The sequence below is a fragment of the Tyto alba genome, unplaced genomic scaffold, assembly GCF_018691265.1.
Source record: "Tyto alba isolate M040663 unplaced genomic scaffold, T.alba_DEE_v4.0 Super-Scaffold_1000006, whole genome shotgun sequence".
Classification (NCBI taxonomy): domain Eukaryota; kingdom Metazoa; phylum Chordata; class Aves; order Strigiformes; family Tytonidae; genus Tyto; species Tyto alba.
The window spans coordinates 33,850,218-33,865,550 of record NW_024881272.1 but is presented as its reverse complement, the minus strand read 5'-3'; the positions used below and the strand labels follow the sequence as shown (position 1 = coordinate 33,865,550).

The window sequence follows — 15,333 nt, the reverse complement described above, 5'->3', positions numbered from 1 at the left end:
AGCCTTTCTCTGCTCTGCAAAGCACAACTCAGCCGGCAAAACCAGGAATTTAGTCACCCTCTGTGTGAATTCATTCCTTTTCCTCATGATGTCATCCAGCTTCAACGCCCCCGGGGCTTTCGCCGGGGCCGGGAACTGTTGATGTGTGCGCGGATTGTTGGGAAGTGTTGACGTGTGTGGGGATTCTTGCTTTAGCTGAAGTAGAGATGATTTATAAGAAATCGCTGACTGCACTTCCTCCAGCTGGCTTCAATATCTTTCCCTTGGTGTTTTTACAGTAAAACTTCTCCAGGGTTCAGCCGGCCCAGGGGGGGCCCTGCTCCCCCCCCACCTTGCTCAATGCTCACCTGAGGCAACGCAATGCAAGTTTTCTGTGGGTTTATTGAGCTGAGCTGGCCGGCTGTAGGGTCACAGGAGAGCAAGTGACACTGAGCCACCGATCCCACGGCTGGAGCCCGTACGTCGGGTAAGGGGCTTGCAGCTGGGATAGCTCCCGAAACACCAGGAGCTGGGAACAGGGATCAGGGACTCTGAGACCATCAGGACCGGGACAGACTGCAGCACTTCAGTGGGAAGTTCACCTCACCCAGTATTTAAATCACTCCCACTCGAGCCAGTACTTTATCCCACGTAATAGCACGGAAGCAATTGCATGGCGGAGGGAGATTCAGGTCCAGGAATAGGGATGAAATCGTGGGTGCCGGTGTCCAGTCCTCTGCTACAGCAGACTCTACCCCAGGCGATCTCCTCCACAAACTTCCCGAGCTTCTCCTGAGTACTTCAAATCCCCAAGACGCTTCTCCAGCAGCGATGCCTGGGGTGCTGCTCCACAGCAAGGTCTCACCAGCCGCTCGCCGGGAGCCCCCGCGGCAAAGCCCGGCGGGGCTCACGGCTTGCGACTGTCCTGTGGTCAGCACGCTGGCTCTCCTCCTCAGCACTTTTCAGCTAAGGAGTTTCCAGAGTAGAGCTGAAGCTTTCCTTAACCCCCACATATGCGACCTTACGCTCCGTATTGCTGAACTTCGCCAAGGCCAGGCAACCCTTCCAGTGCCGTGCCACAACGTGCCGCAGCGGGGGGTACAGAAGATCAAAAGATGGAATCGACACAAACAAAGCAAGGGAAAGATTTCAGAAGATGAGACGTAGGATTTCTCCCCGAGAAACCCCCCGTGCTAACTTCCTCCAGACTATGAGCTGTTCTTGCCATGCCATGCCACCAATTTCAGCGCATTTCCCCTGCAGCTCGTTCCTTGTCCACCTTCCAGCTCTTGTTGACCCCACACCTCCAGCTTACATCTCACCATGACAAATTTGGCACCACGCTGACAGCTTTAAGACAGAAATCTACTGCATTTACTTCATCTGGAAAAAAAAAAGAAACGTTGCCTAACTGGAAACATCCAATAGGACCTAGAACGATGTACCAAAGACAAACCCATTTCACCACTGCCTTTGTATTTTTAATTAACCTCTGCTTCCAAACTAATTGCTAAACCATCTTTAAATGTCTATTTCGATGCTAAGGGAGTGATTAAAATTGAACAGAAATGTCCAAATACATCATATAATAAAGATTAAAATAACATTATATATGATCAGTGTAAAACCAATAGATTTTCATAAGATAACTGAACAATAAAATGTGATTTAGAGCTTTTCAAGCGCCTCGCTACCTTTGTCTAACTTTGGAAATTCTCAGCCTGTGTTGAGTTTATAGTACGGTTCTAAGGAACAGATTATAAATAAATGGGCACAACTTTTTTTTCCTCTTTCTTGAAGCTCCTCTGGGTGCAGGTTGACTCCTGGAGACTCATTTTTTTATTGTATGTTTATATGAAGTTTGCCAACATCTGGGAAATATTAGGCAACTGCCAAAGAGAGAGGAGGCTTCTCTCATTAGCAGAGGGCTGCATCACGGCTCCTTCCTCCGTTCTGTGAAAGGGGAATTTTGGGGCCAAATTCTGCAAACTCATTGACTCAGTGCCCTGTTGGCACCCAGCAGACCCGCTGCCTCCGGCTCCCCGCAGCACTTGTGGCAAGATACAACAGGTTTATGTCTTTGGGTTTTTTAATTTATTTATTTATTTATTTATTTTAATCTGCAGCCTTTGAATCACTGCAAAATATATTCAGTACCAAATACACCGACTCTGCAGGGAAACTGCTTCGTGCACCATCTTCTCTCCAGTCGGATTATGCCAAAATGCCCCAGATTTGCTGCGGGTGACAAAACTGCCAATAAAATTTTGGCTGGGAAGGTCCCTGTCTACACACCAGAACGTACTTCCTGGATATGCTGTGGCTCAGCTCACAATGGGATTTCAACTGGGGACAAACATGAAAACATCTTCTGTTCCTACAGGTACCAACAAGAACATGGGCTGCTTTGAAGTCCATCATAAGGCTTCTGTTTGCTCTTTTCAGCTCTAGGCAAAGATGAAAAAAATAATGCTATGGCAACTTTTCGTGGACAAACCTGTCATCTACCTACAAATAAACGAGTGTACCTCAACATTTCAGGTGGGCAGAAACAGTGGTGGGAATACAACGAACTGTGCAGGGATCAAGATCTTTTGACTCTGCCACCGTACCCTCCGCATCAGTGTATGACAACACGGAGACAATTTCCCTGGGGTTCAAGAGCCACAGGTGAAGCACAAGGATTTGGGCTTAGAAACACGGCAGGGATTCAAAATGTTACCCGAGTGAGTTCTGATGACTTGGTTTCCTTTCACCTGAAGTCACTGCTAACAGGCTCTGGCTGATGTGACCAGAAACAAGCCAGGTACTCTGTAGGATTAGGTCTGGTTCCAGGAGATGGCACGTGGCTCCTCTTGTCCAGAAAGCTAAGAAGGATGGCTCTTCTCTCGACGTTTGTCAACAATTCCATATATGTTCCCAAAGACTGCCACCAGGGAATAATTTCAGACTCCTTGGTGCTGAGGGCTGGAGAGCATCATGAAGGGGTTTTTTAGTGTATTTCTTCTTCTGTATGGGAGCAACTGATACTGTTGTGGATTGATGCTCCAGTTCACCCGCAGTACTTATCGCAGGGGTCGGGTTGGCTGCAGCGTCGGTCGCCCGAGTTGGAGTGGCTGCAGTGCCTGGTGGGGAGGTCAGAGCGGTTGCAGTGCCGGTTGTTTTGCTCGCAGATGCAGAGATGTCTTCCTTTTGAGGACACTGCATAGTGGCAAGCAGGGTTCGGCAGGCATGGGCCAGGCCCCAGCATGTTGCAATGATCTGCGTCTCTCTTGAGGTGTCAGGATGACAGCACACCTTTTCGAAATATTTTACTAATTTCTCAGGATCTCGCACTCGTTCAGGGGTGAAGTTCCAAAACATTGGAGGTCCCCACTGTCCTAGGTACTTGCCCATGCTACCCCACACTCCCAGCCACTCATAACTCTGCACCCAGTCCTATTTCCATCCAAGTTCGTGTTTTCCATAACAAAGGAGCTTCCTCCAGTGGCACCAGGAGGACCCCGGGTGAGGTGGCCTGTGCAGAGGTGGGTATAGCAGACCCACAGCTAGCAGAGAATGATTAGGCTGAAAAAGGAACCTGAAATTTTAATTCTGAATATGTTTTTCACGATGATTTCCTCTGCTGGTGTAAATCATGACACGTGAGGCACTGCTGAATCACGTCTTTGCAGGGTTAAGGCTGAGCTCCGTCTGTACAGTCCCCAGAAATTCAATACAGCCGTGCTGGTAAGTGCAGGTAGGAGGTGAAGGAGCCCTCTGAAAGGGTAAACGAGGGTGTGCTGCACCTCGGGTATGGGAACGTCTAGGCACAGCAATGCTTTGATGGACTGAGACCTTAAGGAGGTGACCTTCTAGAACAGGCACAGCGCTCCCCCCATGATTTCTGGCGATGCGGAACACGAAAACAAATACTGCGCGTATCTAAAAAGGAACTGTAGAGGCAAGGTGCAAGTCGGTGTAAACCTGCAAGACAAATCAGCGTTCACACACGGCTAGAAAGGGGTACAGCAGGCTGGGAACGCTGCCCAGGAGCTCCAGTCTGGGTCCAAGGGCCCAGCAGCGTCCCCGAGCTCTCCGTGCCAGGCTCCCACGACACCCAGGTTGTGCCAGGGGCCTCAGAGAGGGTTTAACACCCACTTTCCTTTTTCCAGGAAAAAGTTCTTGCCAACAACGTGCCTCTCACTTTTGCAGAGTAGCGGTTCTGCTTTTCCTCGGGTAAACACGTACGGACCAGCACTTGGCAGGGAAGGCTGTTTATGAAAACAAGTACCAGTTGGGGGAGGACTTGGGTGGCAGCAGGCGCTCCCTAAAAGCTTTTGGATCTCCTCATCCCTCTCCGGGGAGAGCCAGCAGTTCGGAGGCGACGAGGACAACTCCTCCAACAGTTACAGATTCTGCCCTTCTCCCACCCAAGAAACAAGGAGCCACGGGCTCCTAGATGGAATTTCCCCTCCTACCAGTTCCCAAGACCAGATGATTCTCCTCCCAAATATTTGTTCCTAAACTTCCGAACCAGAGAATGATGCGCTAAACAGTTCTGCAAAAAAAGGTGAAGCTTGTGCAACAACAGCTAGAAAGCTGTATTATTGATAAAGTCAAATAAAATGAATATAAACAAGGTAAGATTTAATCTCTTAGCTCTTCTCGCATTAAGTCATTCTGAGGACTTAATTTTAAAATACAGAAGTGTTCTGAGAATATTTTGTAATTACAAACCAATAAGAAAAATCATCCAGGAGGAATAATTACATAATTTCTAGATGAACTCACTGCTTAGAAGAACTCACAGCTTAGAAGAGCAGTAATAAATAGATCCTCATATCATTACTGTTGCTGCGGCTGATGACTCACCACTGTTACTGGGATCATATCCCAGAATAGTCATGCTACTCTGTGTACTGCATACAAAATTAGCCATGAGGGACTTACTATTAAATGAAGCAGATTTGGGGTTTCAGGATTCATGTGGCCATATCATAAAAACAAAAGCTGTTAAATATTTTACTTGAATGCAGTGGATTTTAGGTGCCCAACCTGAAGGTATCTGCTCAGACAGAGTTAGTGTCTGCACATCCTGCCTGCATGGTGTTTCAGGTAACAATTGCTTTTCATACCCTCCTGGTTCTGGCAGCGTAGGATAGCCCTCTTACCCACAGCAGCAAAGAGTCTTGAGAGAAAAATACACCCAGTTTTACAGAAACATAAGGGAACAAGTAGAGGGTATCAGATACAGTTTATCAAAAAGAAAGAGAACTAATTAAAATATATGTGCCTTACCACCTAAAGCAGAACGGTGTGTCAGACATCAGGGGATCAAGTTTGAGAGAGCTGAATTCAAAATGCATAACAAAGTACTACGAACCATTAGAAATGTCCTGCTATTAGACTGCTCAGCCGCCAAGAGACCTGCTAGAAACACCAAGAGCTCCCTCTCATAAATGCTTAATCACATAATACAGGTGCTGCCTGTGCTTCTGTGACACACCTAAGTGGGGGTTTGGTTTATTTGTGATTTCCAGCGAATCCCAAAAGTCTTTGGGGACTGTAGGGCAGATCCCCACGGAAGCCGTGTAAGGGACTGACAGTGTGACAGGACTGAGGACCTCCCCCACCCGACTGCACCACCTCATCCCCAAAGACGTCCTGCCCTTCATTTTCTGGTCTTTATGCCCATCCCTCAGTACGCCTGCATCCTTTGACCTTCACAACAAGTTCACTGGAAAGAACACCAGGAACATCTAAAGTTTACTTTTTGGCTGAAAATCCCCCCCTCTCCTTGTGCATTATAAAACGATCTAGTGTGTATCACAAGCGAAACAGCTTTTTTTTTTTTTTTTTTTGCAATCTCCAAGCAACGTCCAGTACTCAGGGTAAAATAAAACATTATCAACATGCTACCACCTCAAGGTACTTGCTTCTATCTTTATTACATGAATTGCACCTTCTGATTTTGCCAGCCACTAATTCTTCAGGCTTTCCTTTAGGATGTTAGCTCTTTTTATTTTCTGCTGGTTTCTTAAGAGGACTCCTATTCCGTCCTCCAAACAAGCATACAAAATTACAGAAAATCTTGACTTGTCTTTGCAGCAATCACACACCAGCGAGTTAACCGAAGCAGCATCCAGATGCAGAACGTTTGCTTTTAAGCAGGCTTCTGCTTAAATGTCCTCAAGACCAGGAGCAAATCCCCCCCACCCGGTGGGGACGTGTCCCAGGGCTCTCCTCTGGCCCCCCCAGAGAAAAGCTCTGCCTGCCCCCTGCCCAGCACCCCCAGGCTCATCCCGCAGCTCAGGCTCCTTCCCAAAAAGCTCGCAGGTAAACCAGCTTGCTCGTGTTCCTGGGAGCCAGGGTGGAAAACACGAAAAACCACTGGAATGACACACAAAGGGGTTTTCAAACTAGCTTCAAGGTTCTCCGAGCTCAAGGAGTCGGTTAAATCAGTGGGCAGACACGAAGCACCTTGTCCCCCCAGCTCCCGCAGGTCACCCCGCGGCCGCGTCTTGCCGAATCCGCCTCGTTTTCTGCTTAAAACCCTCAACTCCTAATAACTGCTGTGGCTTCCTTGGAAATACGTCAGCTGCTGCCCTAGATACCGAGCCTGCTACGCCAAACGGTCTTTTCCAGGCGGCGCGGTGACTACCGGCTCGCTTCTCCTGTTTTTTTCAGCAGCTTTCGGTTCATCCTCATTTCGCCTTTCCCGCCAGCCCGCCCGGAGGACCACCACGCCGCCCTCCACCCTTCCCAGCTCCCTCTCCTTCTCTTTGACAAATAGGCAGGAAACCAAGTATTCATCTGTCGTTTTTTTCAGCCTTTAGACAACAAGAATTTTGCTCATCTCTCTGCAGATACTAATTCCTCCGGGCTAGGTAATAACAGGCTCCCTGAAGCAGCCTGTCCTTGTAGGATCTCACTGATGCTCCCTGCGCCCACTCGCAGATTTAGCTAACAGCCAGTTTTCTGGCCCTATTATAGCTCTCTCCTTATGACAGTCAACTCGAATACTCAAAGTTGTATTTCATGCTCTCCTAAAAGCCAAATATATACTGTCTATCAAATTCAGTTCCTCTCCTAATTCTCTTACTTCTATAAACAAACCCACCAATCACATATGCTGTGTTTTGCTCATGCTTGTGTTTTTGACAGTGGGCCAAACCATTGAAATCAAAAGAGCTTCTGAGCCAGTGTAGGCAATACAATATATATGTCTTTAAATGTGGCAAATCTGCTTTTAATAGGCTTTTAGCGACGACAGATTTTAATCCTGTGGAAGCAATTGTCTAGACTACTACCTGTGCATTTTTACAAACACGTATCACATTTGCTTTTTCCAGTCCTCTGCTTTTTCTGTATTCTTGTCCCAAAACTGTATTACTTAAATCCTCAAACGCTGCATTCACTGCAGTAGTTGATATTATCGCCCTATCGTGTTTTATCCATGGCTTCTAAAAAGGGTTTATAATGGAATCAGGCCCTTTGGATTAGTTCAATTCACTGTCATTTCACTAGCAGACCTACACCTATTGCTTCATCTGAGAAAACATGAATACGCGTCAGGTTCACATGTCCTCAGCTCCTGGAGGAAACCTTAGCATCGCTCCTCCACACTGCCTGGCAAATCTGGGGGCACAGCGCAGGGCATTTAACAGAGGGCCCCCCCATTCCCTGCCACAGATGCTGCGCGTGGTCCAGCAGCTCTGGGAAGCAAAGGGGGGAGGCTGAAGGGAACCTTCTTAATGCCCAAGTCCACATCCGACACTCATATTACTAACACAAGTTTCACGCTGATACATAATCCAGGCAAACACAGAAACAGAAAGAAAGAGGAAATATGGGAAGTCTCCCATCATAAAAGAGGAATTGTGGGAGTCTTTATAAAGTTGCAGAATTATGTTCAGCACTGGAGCATTAGCTAGTTCAATTTTTGTGTTCTTACTGCTTATATTAATTGTTAAACCTTACTTGGAGTTAACACTTACACATAGTTGGTATAAAAACCTCAGAGGGAGACACACAGCAAAAAGAGCTTAAAACTTCCAACTGCAAAAACCAGTGTTCAGCGTGATGCTGCAGCCTGGCCAGGCTTGACCTGCTGGGGATGAAACTTGTCTGGAAAGTTCCTGCAAAAACTATTGAGCTGTTTTCAAGAATAAAATCATGGAAAACATGTTCTGCCCACAATAACAAATGGTCTGTCAGAAGCTGGCTGGAAGGTTGCTGGGTTTGATTTTTTTTTCTTTCTTTCCCGTTTCAGGCTATTGCTTTTAAAGGTTTACTTTTAAACTTGGCAAGAGCGCCCAACCAGTGTTAGTCAGGGATCAGCCTTTCCCGGAGACAAACACTCACAGTTGACTCACCGATGGTCTTTTGAAAGCTAAATCTTAGCACACATGCACTAATTGGAGCCTTTTTAGCGCTCGTTCGTTAAGCAGTCCCAAAGGCGAGAGGCACGGGAGCCCCCGGTGGGAGAAACTCCGTTAAAAAATAGGTGGCAACAGAATTATTGCCAGGTCCTGGCCTTGCCCCGGGCTGCTTGGGAATACTGCTGCGGGAATACTGCTGCGGAGATGCCGGGCGTGCGGGTCACTGCTCCCTCTGCCCCCGCTCGGCTCGGCACCGGGGACTGCAAAAACGGGTCTCGGCGTTTCTAACCAGTTCCAGGGCTTTTTCCACTCTTGGATCTTAGCAGGCTTAGGAATGCAGATGCTTGTTTCTAAAGCTTTATCGGGATTGCCTTCATAAACCTCTTTTACAGAGGTTAATAACTGGGATAAAGATTTCTTTTAGCTGCAAACTTACTGGCACATAAGGCAATCTCTGGGCAGTTAGCTCTTACGGTGAACAACACAATGAAAAATGGGTTTGAAATCTGGATGCTGCAGAAGGAATGAGTGAAATTTTGGGTTCCTACTGACCTGGGTTTTGCTACATACAAAGAATTCTAGAAGTCGAGTCTTTTTTTTTTTTTTTTTTTCTTAAACTCTCCCATAGCTTGTGATTTACAGTTCTGCCCATCCTGAGAATAGCTCCACATTACCAATGAACCGGTCCCCTATAATTTATCCCCTTTGCTGAGAGGGAAAATGAAAAAGCTATTCCAGGGGCCATGCGACATTCCCCCTCGAGCTACTTCTGCTCAAGTCGCCTCTGTGCAGAACAAAGCCAGGAGCACCCTTACCAACACGATGCCCAGAGCAGGACAGACGGACGTTGGGCACTGCCCTCTGCCTCCCGGCTCCAAAGCTCAGCTTAAATTTAACCCTGAGAACTAAACAAAGGATTTTCCCATATGCAGACCTGTCATTGCTTACATCCTGGTCAACACTGAGTAACACAGATCTGTAATTAACAGCCATGGTATTTATTCCTCATCTAGATGAGACTCCTCAGAAGGATTTTTTAAAGAAAATAAGGTGTGACTAAAAATCTGTCTCCCCACACTGCAAAACCAATGACTGTAGTCATTACCCAACTCCCATTTCCACTATTTTTTTTCCTGGGAAACTCTGGGTTATGGCAGATTTATGTCAGCGTCCGGTTCGCAGCGAGCCATCTTTGCTTTGTAATTTTGAGGGCAATCATGTACAAAAGAAGGATCCTGAAGCTCGTAACGCAGGACACAAAAAGAGAGCGCTCCACGTAATACAACAAAGTCGGTAGCGCGTTTATTTTTCATGAGTGTCGTAAAATTGTGTTCTAAACTCTCTCAACTACAGTAAAAGAAGCCCTTCGGTTACTTTTGGAAGAACAAAGAGCATCCATCTGAGTGGAGGTGTCGGTATTTCTCAGCAAGGCCATGTTAGAAGGGGCCCTGCTCCGTTTCAGCTGATCTGCCTGACACAGCCGTGGCACCACAGACCTCACGAAACCGCAGCTGGTTTGTGCAGACAGCCGGCAAAATTATTAAAATGCTGCATGTGGCACTATTCATAATGAGCAGGCTGGGGCAGACCAGGCTGTATGGAGCAGGTGAGCAGCAGCAGGTCTTCTCCTGCAGCATCCCCAGCCTCCCCTCTCTCAGCATTTTTATAGTTTTTGTTCAATTTATCACAGATGATCCTTGGTGCTTATTATAATTGCAGCTTTAGTTATTTAAATACTAACTAGGTAAAGGGTGGGAAGAGAAAAGAACAAAACAGGAAAGGCTTTCCAAGAGAAAAACCTTGGGTTTTAATCTTGTGAATTAGCTGCCAGTGATGCACCTCTGCAAATCAATATTGTTCTGGTATTGGAGCTCCCACATCCATATTCACGCAGTCCGCGTCCGACGCTGGCCTGAGGACACAGCAGGCAGACACTTCTCGGAAACGTGACTCTTTTACCACAGAGCCCTTGTTTGCATCTTCAGAATCACTTTGTCATGCTGCTGCTGCTTTCTTAAAAGCAGTTCTCTCCGTTTAGGTACAAAAAGGGGGGGGGGGGGCAGGAAAAAAAAAAAGAAGAATATTCTTAAAAAGAGAAGGATCCCTGATGCTTAAAGAAAACCCAGCAGCCCGCTCCACCCGCGACTGCTGCGCTAGGAATCAGCCTTTCTGCTTTTTCACGATTTCATCTATGTGCAAGTTTACTGGCCATAGCGGGCCGGTTTGAAACCTCCCAGTGACGTCAATGGGCCAGCGAAATCAGAGCCCTGCGAGACAGCGGCCCCGCAGCCGGCCCGGCGCTGCGGCTGCTCGCGGGGGGACAGCTCAGACACACACCATCAATCCCGCGCCCCGGAGCAGAGCTGCTTCAGCATTTACAGCGCCAAACGCTCCCCAGTACTTGGAGAATTTTTTTTTTTTTTTTTTTTTTTTTTTTTTTTTGGTTCAGTGCAATTAACAATGCAAATGGTATTAAAAAAGCCTGCAGATGGCAAATGTATTAAAGGGCTAAATCTCTTCATTAAATTCTGGAAGCTTAATTTTGGGGGGAGAAAAAATAAAATTCCAAAGTAACAAACTCATTGCTTGGCATATAAAGGGATTTAAGAATAATTTTACAGGGTATATTTCCCCGCCCCACCCCAGGTTACTTGTACGGTTCTGTTGCTTTTTTATGTAGCTCTCATTATAAACTCTAGAAAATAAAATGTCTGCAAGCCTTTAATAGCAGCTTTTTTTTTTTTTTTTAGCTTTTTTTAAGGCAAGCATATGAAAAAGTGTTAATTCTATCAATCTAACTGTTAAACATGAAAACGAGCTCAGTAAGAAATCACCCCGTGCCACTGTTTGACGCGATGAATCAGCGCTGGCGGCCGTGAAGCCACACGTACTCATTTCACAGCACCTTTGCTCCACCAAGGAATCGCCCCGGTTGCTCCAGCCCTTCTCCTCTGAGGGATTAATCCTGGCCGTGGGAGCAGGGTACGGCACAGGACCGGCACGGCACCGCTCTCATCTCCAAAACCACCACGGGGCACGCGAAGGGGAGATGCTGGGAGGAACGGGGTAGCAGCGGTGGTGGCCAGGATGAAGTCTCAGGACACGGCCACGATAGCAGGGAAGTGGAAGGGATCACGCAGGAAGAAATAAAATAATCCTAACGCTCTGTGGCACGATTAAAAATAACCTCTCAGACTTACACGCACCGGTGATGCGGGAAGGATAAAAATCGGAGACGCAGAAGCGTGTTTAGGGGTTGAAGAGCAGAGAAGCTCTGCAAGCCAGTGGAGCACCCAACGGCATCCCCCCCTCGTTAGGGTGAAGGCCACCACTGCCTTCCCCTCCAAAAATAGGCAGGGAGAACCTGGCCAAAGGCGGCACGTGGCTTCCTGGCCGTCCCTGGATGCCACCTAAGCCGAAGGGCAGTCGCTGGGGACCAGGGTCTACTGGGCTACCAGGGCAGCTCCTGCACCCAGGCTCACCCCCATCTGTCGACGGGACCAACGTAGCCAGGGGTGTCTGCATCAAGGAAGGACTTGGACTTCTGCGTCTTAGACAAGTCAACAAGGAGGAGAAGACTGGAAAATTAACTTCATGTGCCTGACAGATACAGGTATACGTGAACTCGGCTAAAAAGAGCTTCCCATCCGAATCAAGCGACATAGATTATTTCGCTGGAAGTTGAGATAATTCATGTAAATATGGTAACGTAAATACGACACGAGCAGCCTCAAATGATCTCATTCTTATCTCCTGCCTTGCAAGACCAGCATGAAAACATAGCCAGAAACGACTCGAAAAGATACAGCATGAAGAGAAGGGAAAGGTCACTAAATACCAAACACCATTCCTCCACCAGAATCCCTCTGCAACCAGCTTTTCACACAAACGCTGAAAGCAAACGCTGCATTGCTCAGACCCAATTAAATCCCCATTATTTTATTGTTAAAAATCCCGTTTCAGCCAGGCATTGTCTTCGCTGCAGACACATTTCAACAGCATATTCTTTATGCTTCCTACAGCCATTTGTGAGCACAAGAGAAATATTTGGCCTTCTCTTTCTAAATTGTGCCTACAGATTTCTGAGTTACATCTCTCAAACCTACCCTCTGCATATAAATCATTTCTTTGTTGAAGATACTATCTATTTATAGAAGGCTACAGAATTCACACAGAAAGACAACCAAAATGTTTTAAGCACATCTGAAGTTATGGTTAAGCCCCATGAAAACAAGGTAACTTGAAGGTAGACAGATTTTTACCCACGATATTGGAAAGTAGTAACTCCCAGACCAAAACTCGAGCACTTCAAAACTCAAGTTAAAATTCACAGGCAATATAGATGGTACCATAGCCTGAAAAATACTTCCAGCACTCAGATCGTTAACCCCTTTGCAATATGGAGCAGTTGGTTGTACACTTGCATGCCCACCTGGCAGGGAACGGTGACTTGGTTGATTTGTTTAATTTAATTAATGCATTTTGCATCGCTTGGATCAGTGAACTGTTACATTTCCACCAAAGTCTACAAAACCTTTTTTTTTTTTTTTTAAAGTTTAGTTAATGAGTTTACTTACGCATGATGGAACAGAGGAAAGAGAAGCTCAGAAGAGGACCAAAAAGGTATGAAAGAGGAACAAAATGCCTGCAGAAACAGTGCAAATGGCTAGCAGCAATTAATGAATCTCGTCCCCGATGCGTGCTCTGAACAAGCAACCAGGCGCTTACAAAGGTCTCAGACTCGGTCTGAGACTGTAACTAGACTGGCACAGGGCAAAGAATACGCTTTATTTCCACCCGTGCACGGGTTCTGTGAATTCTCAAAGGCCAACCCCTACCCCCTCTTTTGTAAATCAATATACTGACAGGGCTGTACAGTTTTAAGTAACCTGAAACGTCACTGATTGATCAAATTGGCTCCAATGGCCCCACTTGACTCCGGGACCCATCCCTGACCACCCTCCCCCTTTTAGGATTATGGTCCTGCTGAGCATTTCTTTCAGTTCTACACTTCCTAGAGCTAAAATTACTTGTGTTGCTCTTGCAACTACAGAAATGTACTTCTCCTTTCTCTGAATGAAACGCTTATTTCCGTAACACCCTCTGCTCTGCACAGGTCTCTCTTCCTGGCATTTGTAATTCTGGCAAATCGATTAACACTTCCCACCGCTTTCCTCCTGATCCAATATTCCTCTGTCTTAAACTACCAGGGTTTCTCCTCAAGAGGAACTTGCTAAATCCAACCAACAACTCCCGCTGCCAAAACATCAAGGGGAAGCCATGGGAATAACTCCAAGATAGGTCTAATATGGGCTTTGCTCGACTCGCAGCAACACCACACGATTCCTCACTTCTCTCTGTCCTTCAGATCTGGCACGTCGCTGGGCGCTGGCAGCAAAGGCACATCTTCCCTCCTGAGCATCTGCCGGCGCCGGACCGCATCCCCCATGGCTGGACGCCTTCAGAGCTTGCTCATGCCCCAAAACTATTTTGGAAGGGCAATGTTATACAGGTTTTGATGCTCCCGTGGCCGCTGCTTGTTGAGATCCTACTAGGATCTTCAACACTGGACTCTCCTCTACCGCTGCAGAAAAAAACGGGCTTGTGTGGAGAAAGGAACGCTGAAGTATTTTGGTAGGAACACTTTGCTCGCACGGTCCTTATTTCTCCGCAAGCGTTACGTGTGCTGGGGAGCCAAGGCGGGAGGCGAGCGCGGCGAGGTCGCCGACATACCCGCCCCGGACCTCTTCGCCTGGGTTGGAGCTCGTGCTACCAACACCCTTTGCTCTCCTGAGCAACTGGGGAGGTGACGCGTGCCACCGGGGCTGTCCGGCAGGAGGGCAGAGGGGGTCTGGCCACCACCGCCGCTCCCCCGGGCTGGCGCAGCCGGCAGCGGGAAGGAGAACCACCTCGCCGTCCAGCCCACCCCGCGGCGGAGGAAGAGCAATCCTTCCCTTCTCAGCTATCGATCGATTCATCAACGCCTGGCTGAGTGCGGAAGGCACGGCCCGAATGTTTATGCAGTGTAACGACAGATACTGTTGGGTTTTTTAATTAAGAAAACCTCACACCAGCATGAACCGGTCCTTGGGAAGGGAGGACCTGGCACCTCGCATGGACAACTCAAGGACCCGGTGGGACCCTCCTTCCTTCCCCTTCTTGCTGCCTCCTTGTTTCTAGGGGCCCCTTGTTTCTTCCTTTCTTAACATTTGCTTTAACCAGAGGTCTTCCGATAACATAATAAAACATTTTTCCTCTTCTCTAAATATTTACCTTTCCATTCTCCTGTCCCTGAAACACCGCGCACGGCTCCTCTTGATGAGCAGACTCTGCTCTGAGGGAGGATGCTAACTGTGTATCTTTACAGCACCGTTCAAAGGCTCAGAGCCTCGATATTTTTGTTGATATATACAACTACTACGCTACAGGTTCATCTCAGACCCTAATGCAGAGGCAGCCACAGTTAAACGATTATAAGGAATAATAAAATTACACAGAATAAATTCTATGTGAGACCAGAATATATATGTGTATATATTACAGAATACAGTACTTGAATACCTAGAATATAAAATTCACTCTATATTCTTAGAAGATGCTGTGTAGATTACATAGGGTATCTGCCACTCTAAGACCAAATAGATCACACTCTGCAGCGACTTCACACCCTCGCTCCAACAGCGGACCTCACCTACAGCAAGGACACCCGTTGGGGCGCAGTCCGTCGCACACGACGTGCGGTACCCGCTGTGGGACGTGCCTCCGAAGTTTCCCTCCCCTCGGCCTCTGCCCCAACACGGCCGGGTCAGAGCAGGGGCACCAGCGGCTGCTCCAGCTGCTCATTAAAATGCAACAGCGGTTGACAACAGACCTGAGAAGGTGCAGTGGTAACACCACGAAATCACCCAAGTGGAAAGATGTCATAGGGACTTGTTACTTTTCAAAATGAAAATTTATGCTCGTACACATCTTATAACAAAAATAATTAAGC

At 47.3% G+C, this 15,333-nt stretch overlaps 1 protein-coding gene across 3 annotated transcripts in view; it reads right to left on the bottom strand.

The window, feature by feature from the left end:
- Positions 1–15,333, bottom strand: part of PDE4B (phosphodiesterase 4B) — a 217,944-nt gene that overhangs the window by 80,364 nt on the left and 122,247 nt on the right. The window lies entirely within an intron of this gene.